Source organism: Phocoena phocoena, chromosome 13, assembly GCF_963924675.1.
Source record: "Phocoena phocoena chromosome 13, mPhoPho1.1, whole genome shotgun sequence".
Classification (NCBI taxonomy): Eukaryota; Metazoa; Chordata; class Mammalia; order Artiodactyla; family Phocoenidae; genus Phocoena; species Phocoena phocoena.
This window is the reverse complement of record NC_089231.1, coordinates 16,675,219-16,687,936: the sequence shown is the minus strand read 5'-3', so window position 1 is coordinate 16,687,936 and position 12,718 is coordinate 16,675,219. Positions and strand designations below refer to the sequence as shown.

Genomic DNA, 12,718 nt, shown 5'->3' with positions numbered 1-12,718 from the left:
TCGGGGATACTGAAATGTGTTTCCTTCCGAGGGGAGGTCCTCCTCCCTCCGCTCCACGGTAGAGGGTGTCGCTCCGTAGCCGGGGCTGCGCTGTCTGCCTCGTTCGGCAGCCAGCCTCCTGGTTAGTATTTCTGTGCTGCGCCCGGGGTTTAAGAACTGTTTTCATCGTCCTCTCCTCGTGGCCGGGTGCCTGGTCCTTCATGCGTGTTGTGGTCTCACCTGTCTGTTTCCTTCCCTCACCTGTCCTTTGCCTCTCCCCCTCTGCATTTCCATGAAGCTGGGCTCCGGACCGGCTGCAGCCCATGGCGGACCTGGGCCTGCTCCCACCTCTCCGCCGTCCTCCCCCCAGCCCTCTCACTCGTTACCATCCCCGGCTCGATTCACAGCTAGAAGTGTGAAACCCCTTTATTTAGGGTTAAACGCCCCGTTGAGTTGTGGGTGGGGAAATTGCTGATTTTTTTTTTCTGTAATGCCAGTTCAGTGTTTTACAAATTCAGTTTATTTTTTTATGGTGCTTTGTGTTGCTTTTATTTTGCTGCTGCTTCCTGCACTAGGTTTTAAAGGAAAAAGATTGATAAAGACAAATAGCATTCTAAGTTTAAAATATCTGTAGTCCTTGGTGAGGTGGTGATTTTTCAGTCTCAAATTTTTACATAGAATTTTTGAGAGACGTGTTTATTTCAGAGTGTGATGCATGTCCAAATGCACAAACACATGTGTAAATGTATTCTCCCATAGTATGTTTCATCTTAGTTTCAAAGGCTGTTTGGTGGTCCATCTTTTATCCAAGCTGAGGACAAAAGTATCTTTCCATGTCCTTGTGAGATGTATATTTATATAGATTGATGTGGAGATGGATGGATGGATGGGTGTGGATGGGTAGAGAGGAGGATTGGAGGATAGGTAGATGAGTTTTTTTAAACCTGGGTATTTGGGGGAAAAGAGTTCACTTTTGGTTTATAACTGGCAGAGTTTTTTCATGTTATATAATCTGATCATCAATATTGTTCTTTATAAAATAGTCTTCAGATTTCAGTTTTTGTATAAATAGTGAACACTGTCACCCTCCTGCCACCTGCTTCTTTGCTCTCCAAGACAGATTTGTAGCAGGTTGAGGGAAATAAGCAAAGTTCATTTCCTTCTTGATAGAATAATCATATCAGTGTTAATTTCTTGAAGAATATCTTTGTTTTCATGATGATGGCTCTTTGTTAGGTCCCTGACGTTATTCCTTCTGGTTGATAGCATGAAATTTATGGTTTCTTACCTGTGAATCATCTGTTTCATAAATACATCCCATCCCCATCTAGTTTGATTGATAGAATAGTCTCAGATAATTGACTAAATGCTTCCTCTGTTGCCATTTTGAAAATCTCTTAGCTGTGTTTTTAGTGGGGGGGGGAAGAAAAAGTTTAAGCAACTGTGTGGACTGCATTGTACTAGTAACTGTTAATGTTTCAAAAGACTGTAAAATAAATTACAAGATGATTTTTCTTCCAGACCCTGAACCCAAAGTGGAATGAAGAATTTTATTTTAGAGTAAGTTTTTCTTTTTTTGGGGGGCGGATAATAATTGTCATTGATAACTAGATTGATATATTATCACAACAGACTCACATTGAGTGACATCTGTTAAATTTTTATTATGAAATTCCTTTTAAGAGGAGAAATGGTTGGGTAGCTTCCTAATGTGCCCCAAATTTTCAAAGACTGTGACTAGTGGTAACAAAATCTGGACTTGTTTCATTTTGGGATGTTTGAGGGAAACAAAAAGAAAGTCATCCAAATACCATATTTTAGCTTTTCTATGCAAGTTTTTCTTTAAAAAAAAAAATAAGGTAAAATATAATTAAAACAAGAGCTTATTTATTTCTATGAGACACGAACCCAGTAGAAGCAACATGATTAAAAAGAAGCCTAAAGGTTGCCAGTCGTGTTCCAATTAGGAAAGAAAATTTTTACAATTCAGAGATTCAGTGTGAGTTTGTGTGTAATATAAAACTACTTCTGGAGTTTAAATATCACCAAATTAGGTAGATTTCCTCAACCTTTTATATTTAATATCTAGAAGAGCTATGTGTAGAAAGACTGAATTCTGTGAATTAATGGAGACTACTATTCAGTGAATTTTTGCAGTTGTTTTTTTTTTGTACTGAAATTTTGAAAATATTAAGCTGCTCAAGTATTTAATGGAAAAGAGGGTTTTTTCCTCTTCAGGATGAATTAATTTTTATCATCTGTATAGTTGTGATATTAAAAACTACTCTACTTCCAGAAATGCTCTAAATAAGATCTTCTGATTCGTGTAGCTTCCCAAAGAACAATATTACCATTAGACTTGTTATAATTGGTCCTGATTTCTTCCTTTCAATCACAATGGTATCTTATGTGCTCCGAACTTAGATCGCTATATACGACATCTGTTTTCTATTATGTTCAGAGCTAAAATATGGCATGGATATTTTAATACTTGGTGAGATCCTATGTGTAGCCTCTACCAGATGTATTTTAAATTACTTCATGAAGGGCTGAAAAAGTAATGGGGGCAGATAGATATTATTGGCCCGTAGCTAACTCTCAGATACAGCTTTCCACTTGTAATACTCCAAATTACTTAGACTTCTTTCAGTTTAACACCTTGGCCGCATTTCTGTAAATTTTAGTACATCCAAGGTTTTTTTCAACTTATATAAGCTCTAAATATATGTAAACTCTATTTTTTGGGGGGGGTCATTAAAAAAAACATTTTTGTTGTATTCATTGCACAAATCTTTATTGAGTGCTTACTGTATGCCAGCTTCTGCAACAGCCTGTGGATGCACTGGTCAGCAGTACAACCCTTCACTGAGCTTTCAAACAGACACTAAGCCCCCTGCCCACCTGCCTGCTCCATCACTAGGCTAAGAGCAAGCCAAGGGGTCAGAAGCACAAGTCGTGTTCTCTGTACCATCAAATGTTATTTCATTCCCTTCTCCCTCTCTCTACTTAGTGATGGTGGACCTGGGTCCTACCACTTACATCCTTTCCAACCCTGGAGATAGCCCCCCCGCCCCAAGGACTCACACTCCCCACAGGCTCCTTGTCTCTCACTAGGAGAGAGGAATCCTCACTTGGTAAGGTTGTTTTCCAGGATTTACATACAATGATAGAAATGAGAACACTTCCCACCATGTCCCACACATGGTTGGTCCTTAACTAAATGATATTGAATACTTGAGTCCGAAGGATGATTTCTGCTATTTCAGTGAGGTTTGGGTAAAGAGACAGAAAGAAGCAAAAAGACATCGAAAGCCCAGTAGCTCTGACATTGACCCCACAGTTGCTGGAAGAGGGGCCATCTTTTATTTCTTTGTCTCTCTAATGGCTCGAACCATGGGCTCTGGAGACTCACAGGCCAGACCTGGTGGGGCTCCTGGTTGCCCTGCATAACCAGCTCCTGGGCAAGTTACTTTCCCCTGCTGGGCTCAGCTCCTCATTTGTAAAATTGGGGTGACAGTTATACATCATAGGGCTGCTTTGAGAATAAACGAGATCATGTGGTTTTGATATTTAATAAAGGAGATAGTGCCTAAAAAGTACTCGTACAATGGTAAAGGGCCACTTTTTACTATTTTCTTCATTATTTTTTAATCATTGCTTTTATTATTAGACCTAAGAAATTTCCTCAGGCGTAGACCTTTGCGAGGGTGTAGCCTTTGGTGTACAGGCACGAGGATGCCTTTTTAGGGGAGATTTAGCAACTGTTAAAAACTACTTAGAATTATCCTTTCTTATGTTAGAAAAGCAGCTTAAAATTAAGCGTTTTATTCTTCTGATATGTCTAAATATTAGGCATAGAATAATAATAGAAATCAATAATAGAAAACTTGATTTAGTTGATGAAAGAGCAAGTTAATTGTTTATATTGTTGATTTGGGTGTGTTATAAAGCATTTTATTCTTTCAGTCTCTTATTTCATTCCTTGAATTATTTCTGCCCATTTAAAAAATATTATTTCTGTCCCTCATAGGTAAACCCATCTAATCACAGACTCTTGTTTGAAGTATTTGATGAAAACAGACTGGTAAGTGGGTCCCAATTTTTAATTTTTGCTTCATTTTTTCAAAACCTGAATTTTTAGAGCAGCATCTTTTAAAAACCTGTATTTATGTTGTACTTCTGCCAGTATACATGTCCCTCAATAAGACCATTTTTGTCCCATTACTAATTTAATGTTCATAATTCAAACATTTTTATATGAGTAGGACAATTAATTTGTGTATGTGTATGTTTGTATCGTAGTTAATATTTGTGAAAGTCACACTGGTGATTTATCAAACCATGTATTTATGCTCTTCTTCTGGGGATGCAAACGATAGGCAAATCTGTCGCCACCATTACTCACGTAAATGAACCTTTCATGGTTTTTATGTATAAGCCAGACCATGTGACTGTGACATGTTCAATAATGAATCTCTCTGGGAAAACAAAAATCTAATTAACAGTATATAGCAAAAAGTGAATCTATATTTAGGAGGTAAAATTAAGCTGTTTTTTAAAAGTGGTACTTTCTCGAGGGAAATTCATAGATAGTAACTTCAAAGAACCAGAAATATGCCTGAGGCATAAAACTGGTACATGCATTTTATATAGATTGATAGGTAAGTAGGTATACATATGTGTATGTATGTAACTGATACAACTTACATTTCATTTTAGAAATGGAGTTTCAGAAGCAAATCTGGCTTAAAGCACTTTGCCAGATTTAACTCCCTAGAATGTATACATCAAATACCTATGAGCCAAGTGTTCCAACTATGAAAATGAATATTATTATGATATGTATAATGTTTTAAGGTACTCTCAGAAGTGGTATTATAACTCAGTGGAGTCAGTTGTACTCAAATTTGCTTTCCCTGAAACTTATGTACAGTCGTCCCTCAGTATCCATGGGGGGATTGGTTCCAGGACCCCTGCAGATACCAAAATCCAAGGATGCTGAAGTCTTTAATATAAAATGGCGAAATATTTGCATGTAACCTAAACACATTCTCCTGTATACTTGAAATTTATCTCTAGATTACTTACAATACGCAATACAATGTAAATGCTATGTAAATAGTTGCCTGTATGAGGCAAATTCAAGTTTTGCTTTTTGGAACTTGCTGGAATTTTTTTCCCCTGAATATTTTTGATTCGAGTTGGTTGAATCCATGAGTGTGGAACCCGCAGATACGGTGGGTCCAACCGTATATTATTTGCTTAAAAGAAATGTTCTTATGGACCCTTCTTTCTGCAGAATTCAACTGAAACTTACAAGTTTTTGAATAGCTTGAGTTTAATAGAATATTTGGTCTGGAGGAACCTTATAATGTTAACTCATTTAATTCTCTGTCCTTGCAAATGAAGAAAGAGAACTGAGGTCTAGAGCCCTTATGTAATTATGTAACTGCTGGTCTCCTAAGTCTCAGGCCAGTGGTGGTGAATAGCCAGGCCTTCAACCCTTAGGGAACTTGGGGGTATATTTGATCTCCTATGCCTTGTGTTACTCTCCAAATTAGAAAGCCAATAGATGCTGGCCCACCATCCTGATAGCTTTTCTATTAAAATATATGGATTCTCGGTGGTTGCATTGAACTGGACATTTTGTACCTTAGGTGATACTTAGTAGTACTGAGTAGCTAAAATCACTTTTGCTTTGTGTATGCAGTTATTTTCTTGTTAAATTGAATAAGAAATTCTGATTGAGGGTGCAGTTCTTAGCACTCCATCTTTCATCCAGCAAACACTGAATTCAGCAATGTTCAGCAGAGTAACAGTAAGTCCCTGGAGACATAGATGCAGCCACAAGACTAATCCTTACTCTCTCATTTATTGAGCATAATAACACTTCAAGGTGAAGAAATGGTCAACTTTGAGGAAGAATTGCCTCTTGTCATATGGGCTTTAACTCATTATTTTTCTGATATTAAAGGAAATTCACTGTAAAAATTTTGTTTTCCAATATCTAAAAGAATGAGTGTTGTTGAGATGACCTTGCCATGAGCCCTAAACTATACTTCCAAGCCCAAGAGGGCTTTGAATGAATGCAGAGCTCTAAGAAATCCCATTTGAATATAAACTTTATCTGAAAAGTGGTGTTTTATGTACCTAGCTTTGCCCCAGGCCATCTGCAGTGTTGTTACTATGAAGCGAATGCTGCTGGCAGTGGTTTCTTCTTTGTTGGCTATTAACCCAGCTAAGACTATCCGTGACCGTAGTTGACTGTAGTGGTGCTAGGCGGTTTTCGCATTAAACAAACTGGCTTCCACTTCTCTCATAGAGATCATTTTTGGCATTTAAAACACATGCCTTTAGAAAACAGATTTGGATGTATGTAAACACAGGTTAATGCTCCACACCCTGGACTCCAGAGCTGTTGACACAGTCATGCTTTGCGGATTTTAAAATAAACTTTTTGTCACTCTTTGCAGCTTGGTATTCCACCCCCCGCCCCCTATTTTTTACTCCCTCCTAAATAAACCTCTTTGTTAAATAACTGATGTTTCTGGATCATGGAAAAGAGTATGTTTAAAACACACAGAATATATTCCAAGTTAGCTACAAATCCGATGACAGCTTTTTGAACGTGGACTTTCACTTTTATTGCTTAGGTCCTTTTTGGTCCTTCAAAAACAGCAAGATTCTATGTTTGTATCCCAACTGGGGTGATAATACTGACTTCTTACCGGAAAACAGTCAGCTCCAGGCAGCCTTTCTTCTGCATGGTATTTAAGTTAATTTATTCCACATGCCCACCCTTCTTCAACTTTCCTTCCCCTTTTTTTCGGGGGGGGGGGGTGCAGTGGTGGCACAAGGGTGGTTGTTTTTTTTCCTGTCTGGCATAGGGGAGAGAATGTTTTCTCCAGCTGAGCTCCTTTCCTCTGGTACCGCCATGTCTGAGAATCATATTATGTATGAGATTGCGTCTCCCCCCCAATCTTTTAAATGAAAAATGCTGTAGTAGCCAGAGGCAGACCTTAACTGGCAGTGTTGTAAGTTGTACCCCCCTCCATTTAGCTATTTTGTTACTTGTAGATCATGGTCTAATTATTTCGTGTTAAAGGGACACTCATCCTGTGGGGTGTGTAATCGTATTTATAGTACATTTTATGAGTTTGCATTCCATCATGGTAGTGTGGTGACATCATAAATAACAGGGGAGCATAACATCCGATTGCTCGTGAAAGAGTCTTCCAGCGGCCATGGCATTTTTACTTGTCATTATCTGGTTCAGTGGGTAAGGTGGTGGGGAAGTGGGCGGATATACTGCGTGTGCTTCTGTGTTGGATGCCAGGTTTCTCTCACATTGGTTAGAGAGAGTCGCGGTGCCTTGCTTGGTTCGGAAAGAACTGTCCGGTGAGCACCGTGCGGTTAGATTTATAGCAGCATGGCTTGGAGTGTGTTTGCTGCCTTAGTCAGCTGTGAGAGCTCCCTGCTGGGGCCACTCCTGTCTGATGGAAAAGCAGCAGCTGGGAAGGTGCTGTTTCAGGCTCTTGCTGTTTAAAAAAAAAAAAAAAATTGAGAGCGAGAGGGGGGAAAACTCCACTAAGTCCACAAGCTGGCATTGGAGGGGGAGACCGCAGTCATGTGGTTCTGGCCATCCTACCCTCTGTCACAGTGTGGATGAGAGCTTTTTGCTCTTATCCAATCATGCCTGGAATGCCGCTTGCCACTTGGGTTATTTCTGCTATCTGTCGCTCTTGGTGCTGCAGTGCTAACGGTTTGGCAGATGGGACACTTTTTCTTGGAGTTTGTGACTTTGGTTTTTGACTTCTGGCAGCACCAGGCTTCTTGTTGACGCTCGTCCTCTCCCTCCCTGGCCCTCTGGGCACCATGGCCCATCGGCTTCGGTTTCATTTTGGCTCAGGTCGCAGCAACACAGCCCCCGAATCAGAGATTCTAGACCAGGAGAGAGAAGACGACTTTTTCATGGCATTCCACACGCTCCCGCGGCGGAGCGGCCCTCACCCCTTCACCCCGAATGGAGCAGAGGACGGCGGAGGCGGCCTGCAGGGAGGCATGGGCGCGCTCAAGCGCAGCACGTCCATGTTCATCCCACAGCTCCTGAGCCCCTTCGACGCGCGGCCCACCCGGAGCTCATCTGTGCAGATCTCGCTGCAGCGCAAGGCGGCCGACGGGGCCCCTGACGGGTGCGGGCCGCCCGAGGCCCCGGACGGCGACGCGGGCTCGGTGCCTCGGGGCGGCTGTCCGGAGCCCCCGGAGCCCGAGAGTTCCGAGAGCTCCCCTCCCAGAGCGGCAAGGGCTCTGGGCCCGCAGGTCAATGGTATGTGTGGCCGCCAAGTGCCGGGCCCTGTAGCCCCCGACGGCCTCAAGGAGGCCGAGCCCTTGGCCGTCAGGGGCTGGGAGGGCGGCAGTGGGCTCCGCATCCAGCACCGCGCCTCCAGTGCAGACGTGCGACAGGTGAGGCTGACGCCCTTCGGGGCCGACGGCCAGAGCGGCCTATCGGCGCCGGAGCCCAGGCGCTGGTCCCTGCAGCATGTTCCAGATGCTTCTGGAAGTTCCGGGAAGCGGTGCTTTGTCTTCCAGTTGCAGCAGCCGCAAGCCGGCGCGCCAGGGCTGGCCGGTGACTTCAACTTCGGGTTCACTGGCACCAAGGGGGACAGGTTGGTGAGGTATCCCCGCATTCGTCTGGAGAGGAGCACTTCGTACCCCACGCAGCCCCGGGCCGAGCATGGGAGCCCCACGGAAGAGCGCGGCCACCCGGAGACGCCACCTCGGGGCCGCAGGGTGGCTCCCGAAATCCACAGGACCAACTCCGTGGAAAGGACACCACAGGGTCAGGGCTGCACGTTTAAGATCAGGCAAGATCAAAATGCGGGGCAACAGCATTTCAGAATTCTTGTGACTCGGGGGCCAGAGGAAGCCCCTCTGAGTCCCGAGGAGAATAACACTGCCAGCCCTGGTTCCACGGGAGCCTGCGCCTCGGTAAGTGAGCGCGCGTTTCCGTGTGCCGGCCGGTCGGTAGGGACTGATTCAAGCCCAGCAAGCTTATTCTCCAGTGTAATTAAAATAAACTCCATCCTCCTCCCTCCTGGGAGTTTCCCTGTTTCGGGTCAGTGTAACTTAATGTTTGGCCGGCTTCTGGGACCATGATTTGTGGTCCAGCCTTTGGTGGAGGTCCATGAAACTAATTAGCGTTTTAGCAAATATCCTCAAAGTCAAATAACTGTTTTGAAAAATCCAGACAACCCCTTCCCCCCCCCTTTCATCCCTTCTGAATAAAAGAATTTTTTAAATGTATTACTTTTAAGTTAATCTGCAGTGCCCCAACGTGTTGACGTTGGAAATGCATTTAAAAACTGCTTGCAGATACAGCCTGTGACAACACACGCCTTTAAAAAATAATCAGTTCTAATGAAGGTGAGAGAATCTCACGCTAAACTTGTCTAGTTTCTTAATAATTGAGTGTTATGTCAAGTTGGACCAGTTCTTCCTAATGGCCTTTAGCTGTAGAGGGCCAGCCCTTGTTATATAATGTATTGTCTTTGGTTTTTTGTCCCATTAAGTAATACTGAACAAGCATAGTCACACTCGTGGGACAGGAGGAAATGTGTTTTTGAAGCAGATTGGCTTATGGGCCAAGGCAAGGCGAAACTGATTGGGGACTTGTTAATGGTCAGATTGCACAGCCCTGCAATTTAACACGGCCCACTTGAGTGTCTAAGCTGGACTGCTGTATATAGAATAGTAAGTGCCCTGTCTCCAGCTGTGGAAACAGACGCCCTGCAACAGATTTTGGCCTTTATTGCTCCTGTGTTCTTGCTGTCTCCCTTTCAGTGAAATGGAGCACAGAAAGACAGCTGCTAACTCCACCACGGCAAATGATGACTGCAGCTTTCGTCGTTTGTCGTGGGATGAAAAGTTTCATCAGTTAGCTTTCTTTTACTAGTAGTCACTAGCCATCGAGTGCTTTTTTTTAAAAGGACAAGCTCCTTATATTTTGAATTGGATTTTTTTCTTTGAATTTCCTGTGATTGCTGGTTTTGAGGATACAACAATGAAATGTCTAGGAGACTTTTTGTTTGGGTTTCAGTTGTGAATGGTGACTTTCCAAAGTGGATGACTGAGTATGACTGTGGAATCATATCGCCTTTTGTGTTGAGAAATATTGTGCGCCACTTGAGTAAGTTTTATCACTGCTCCATCATTGTTTTTCACCATTTTGAAAGCGTAATCAGGAGCTAAATGCAAATATTATATTTTTCTTGGTGTTATATAACTGTTCCTTCTTCTTTTCCCTTCTATAAACCCTTTTATCATCTCTAGCCCTTCTATTAGGAAATATCTGAGCACATTGTCTTGGGCTGAACCAATACCGTTTTTATACAGTGGTACAAATTTCAATAAAATTTTGATAATAGCTTCTATCCTTCAACTCAAGAAAGTACCATCACAACAGGTGTAGGCTTCAATGGGCAGCACAGTTCCATGCTGAATTTGGACCACCTACCACATGAAGATTGACGAAATGCATTTCCTAAAGTTTTGACAACTGTTCAGTTATCAGAATTTAAATCGTTTTGCAGTTAGATGTTGAGGACAAACGCATTTATATAATTCCAGTCTCATTTGGCTTGAAGTTTCTCATGAGATTAAAAAACAAATAGAACATACCAATTTACATGCAAGGACCATTCTAACTTGCAAGGGCTATTAGAGTGGAAAATAAATTTCTTCAAATTTGGAAATGCAAGTTATAGAATAAGGAGCTTTTCTTGGAAAGTAAGTTCCATTTGTGCACAGTAGTTTTTATTTTCATATTTGTATTTTTGTACACTTACAGAAATTTGTAAATGGTTGGTAGGAAGCTGGTTTTCTTTTAAGAGAAAACTTGTTTCTTCAAGAAGCAAAAACAAAACTTGTCTCATAACAAAACCGTCTGTTCCATTCAACACTTTGTACGTGTTTCATATGGGCAGGGGTGGTAAGTGTAGACAGCAGCTGCCACAGCCTTATTTATCTTGAGGGAAAACATTCACTTGGGCGTCTACAGTCTGGCTGCCACCAAGCTTTTCTGACGTTTCAAATATCTGCTGCTTTGTACAGAAGGGCATTTCATTATTAGTTTACGTGAAAAATCGATTACAGTCTGGTTTTTGACTGATGTCAAAAATCTTTCTCGGAGAAAACCGTTCAAGATTCTTTTTGCGAATGTGTTCATATGTCATGATCTACGCCTTAGACTTTATTACAAGGTTACCTTGTTGAGAAATTTTCTCTGTCTGTGCCTCCCAAACATCCTGTCATGACTGTCGTGAATAAATCTAAAATGCAACGTGATTCTAAAAAATGCTGATCAGATTCCTGGGATCCCATGTGATCATTTTCTACCTGGTCTGACACCTCTGTAAAGTAGAATTGCTTTTTAGAGTTATCAGTTATAATCAGCTGTAATATTTCAGAATTCTTACAACTCATCAGTTCAGTTTGTAGCATTTTAGTGGTCATTTACGAATAATTTAGTTATTTTCTTAAATTAGTTTTTGGGTTCCTTGGTTTGGTTATAAGCTTCTTAACTGCATGACAGTTATTTTGAGGAAGTGGGATCACTGTTTACCAGGCGTTTGTGTCCCCTTTCACCATGCTGTCATGCCGGTTTTCTAATCCCACGTTACCCTGGGTCCTTGGAAAGTTTCTGGGACTGTCTCAGTTTCTTGCTGATACAAAATTCATAATGTAAACAGAGTTAGAAGGGCCCACGGCGGGGGCAAAAAACACATATTCTGACACCCACTACATATACTACAGGGAAGGAGTGTGCCTTCTTTCCTTCGTCCCAGGTTCTCTGAATTTTCCTTGTGCCCTCTCCATGGACTTACACTTCCCAGAAGTAGCATGGTAGTCTTCTGTGATTAAAAATCCATTTCACTGAACGACAAAGGAATACCCAAACTATTTTTGTTTGGGGGGGGAATTTTAGTTTGAATCTCTTTCAGAGAAGGTGATTTGACTATACAGAACAATTTGGAAATTAGTATTAGTTGTTGTCTCTTTTTTACCTTAAAAAATAACTCTAGGAAAATATTTATAAACCACCCCTTTATTTAAAAGCACCATCACAACAATGCGGTGGATAAAAAAAGCTAGTATTCCTTTCATTGACTTGGCCTCTGATTGGATTCTGTAAACTTTTTCTTCTTGGCTATCTCTCTTAATGTGGTTCTGTACGGGCACATTCCAATATTCTGGACCTTGAAATTTCAACTTAGATGTTTTGAAAAGTGTAGGTGATGACATCAGTAGGTTTGTATACACACAAACACATAGGGCTTGCAGGTGACAACTCCCAACCATCACGTGAAATAGTGTTACTTTACTGTTTCCAACCAAGGTATGTGATACTATCATTCGGTGTGATAACTCATGACAGTATCACATTCTATCATTTTGCGTATATAACAGAATAGGAATTTAAAAAATATGTGTATCTTTGCACAGTTTAGAAGCCTGTGTAGCCAAAATGCAGTTTAATGCGTTCTGTGATGTGACGTCTTAATGCTGAGAATTTTGGAGATGGCCCCTCCATTTGGTGCCTTGGAGCACTGGCCTAATGGACTGGACTGTGCAGATTCCTGACGTGTCCCGGGGGAGTTAAGACTCCCTCTCTGTGTGTTCTCTCTCGTCAGTGAAAGAGGAGGCTAAAAACGTCCAACTCACAGGTTTACCGTGAGGTTTA

General features: G+C 41.7%; 1 protein-coding gene across 3 annotated transcripts in view; it reads left to right on the top strand.

Moving 5' to 3' along the window:
* Nucleotides 1-12,718, top strand: part of NEDD4L (NEDD4 like E3 ubiquitin protein ligase) — a 229,020-nt gene that overhangs the window by 84,191 nt on the left and 132,111 nt on the right. For all 3 annotated transcript variants that reach the window (XM_065889716.1, XM_065889715.1, XM_065889717.1), the window contains exons 3-4: nt 1,501-1,539; nt 4,010-4,063. The gene's annotated coding sequence lies outside the window, so the exon portion shown is untranslated. The remainder of the gene's footprint in view (nt 1-1,500; nt 1,540-4,009; nt 4,064-12,718) is intronic.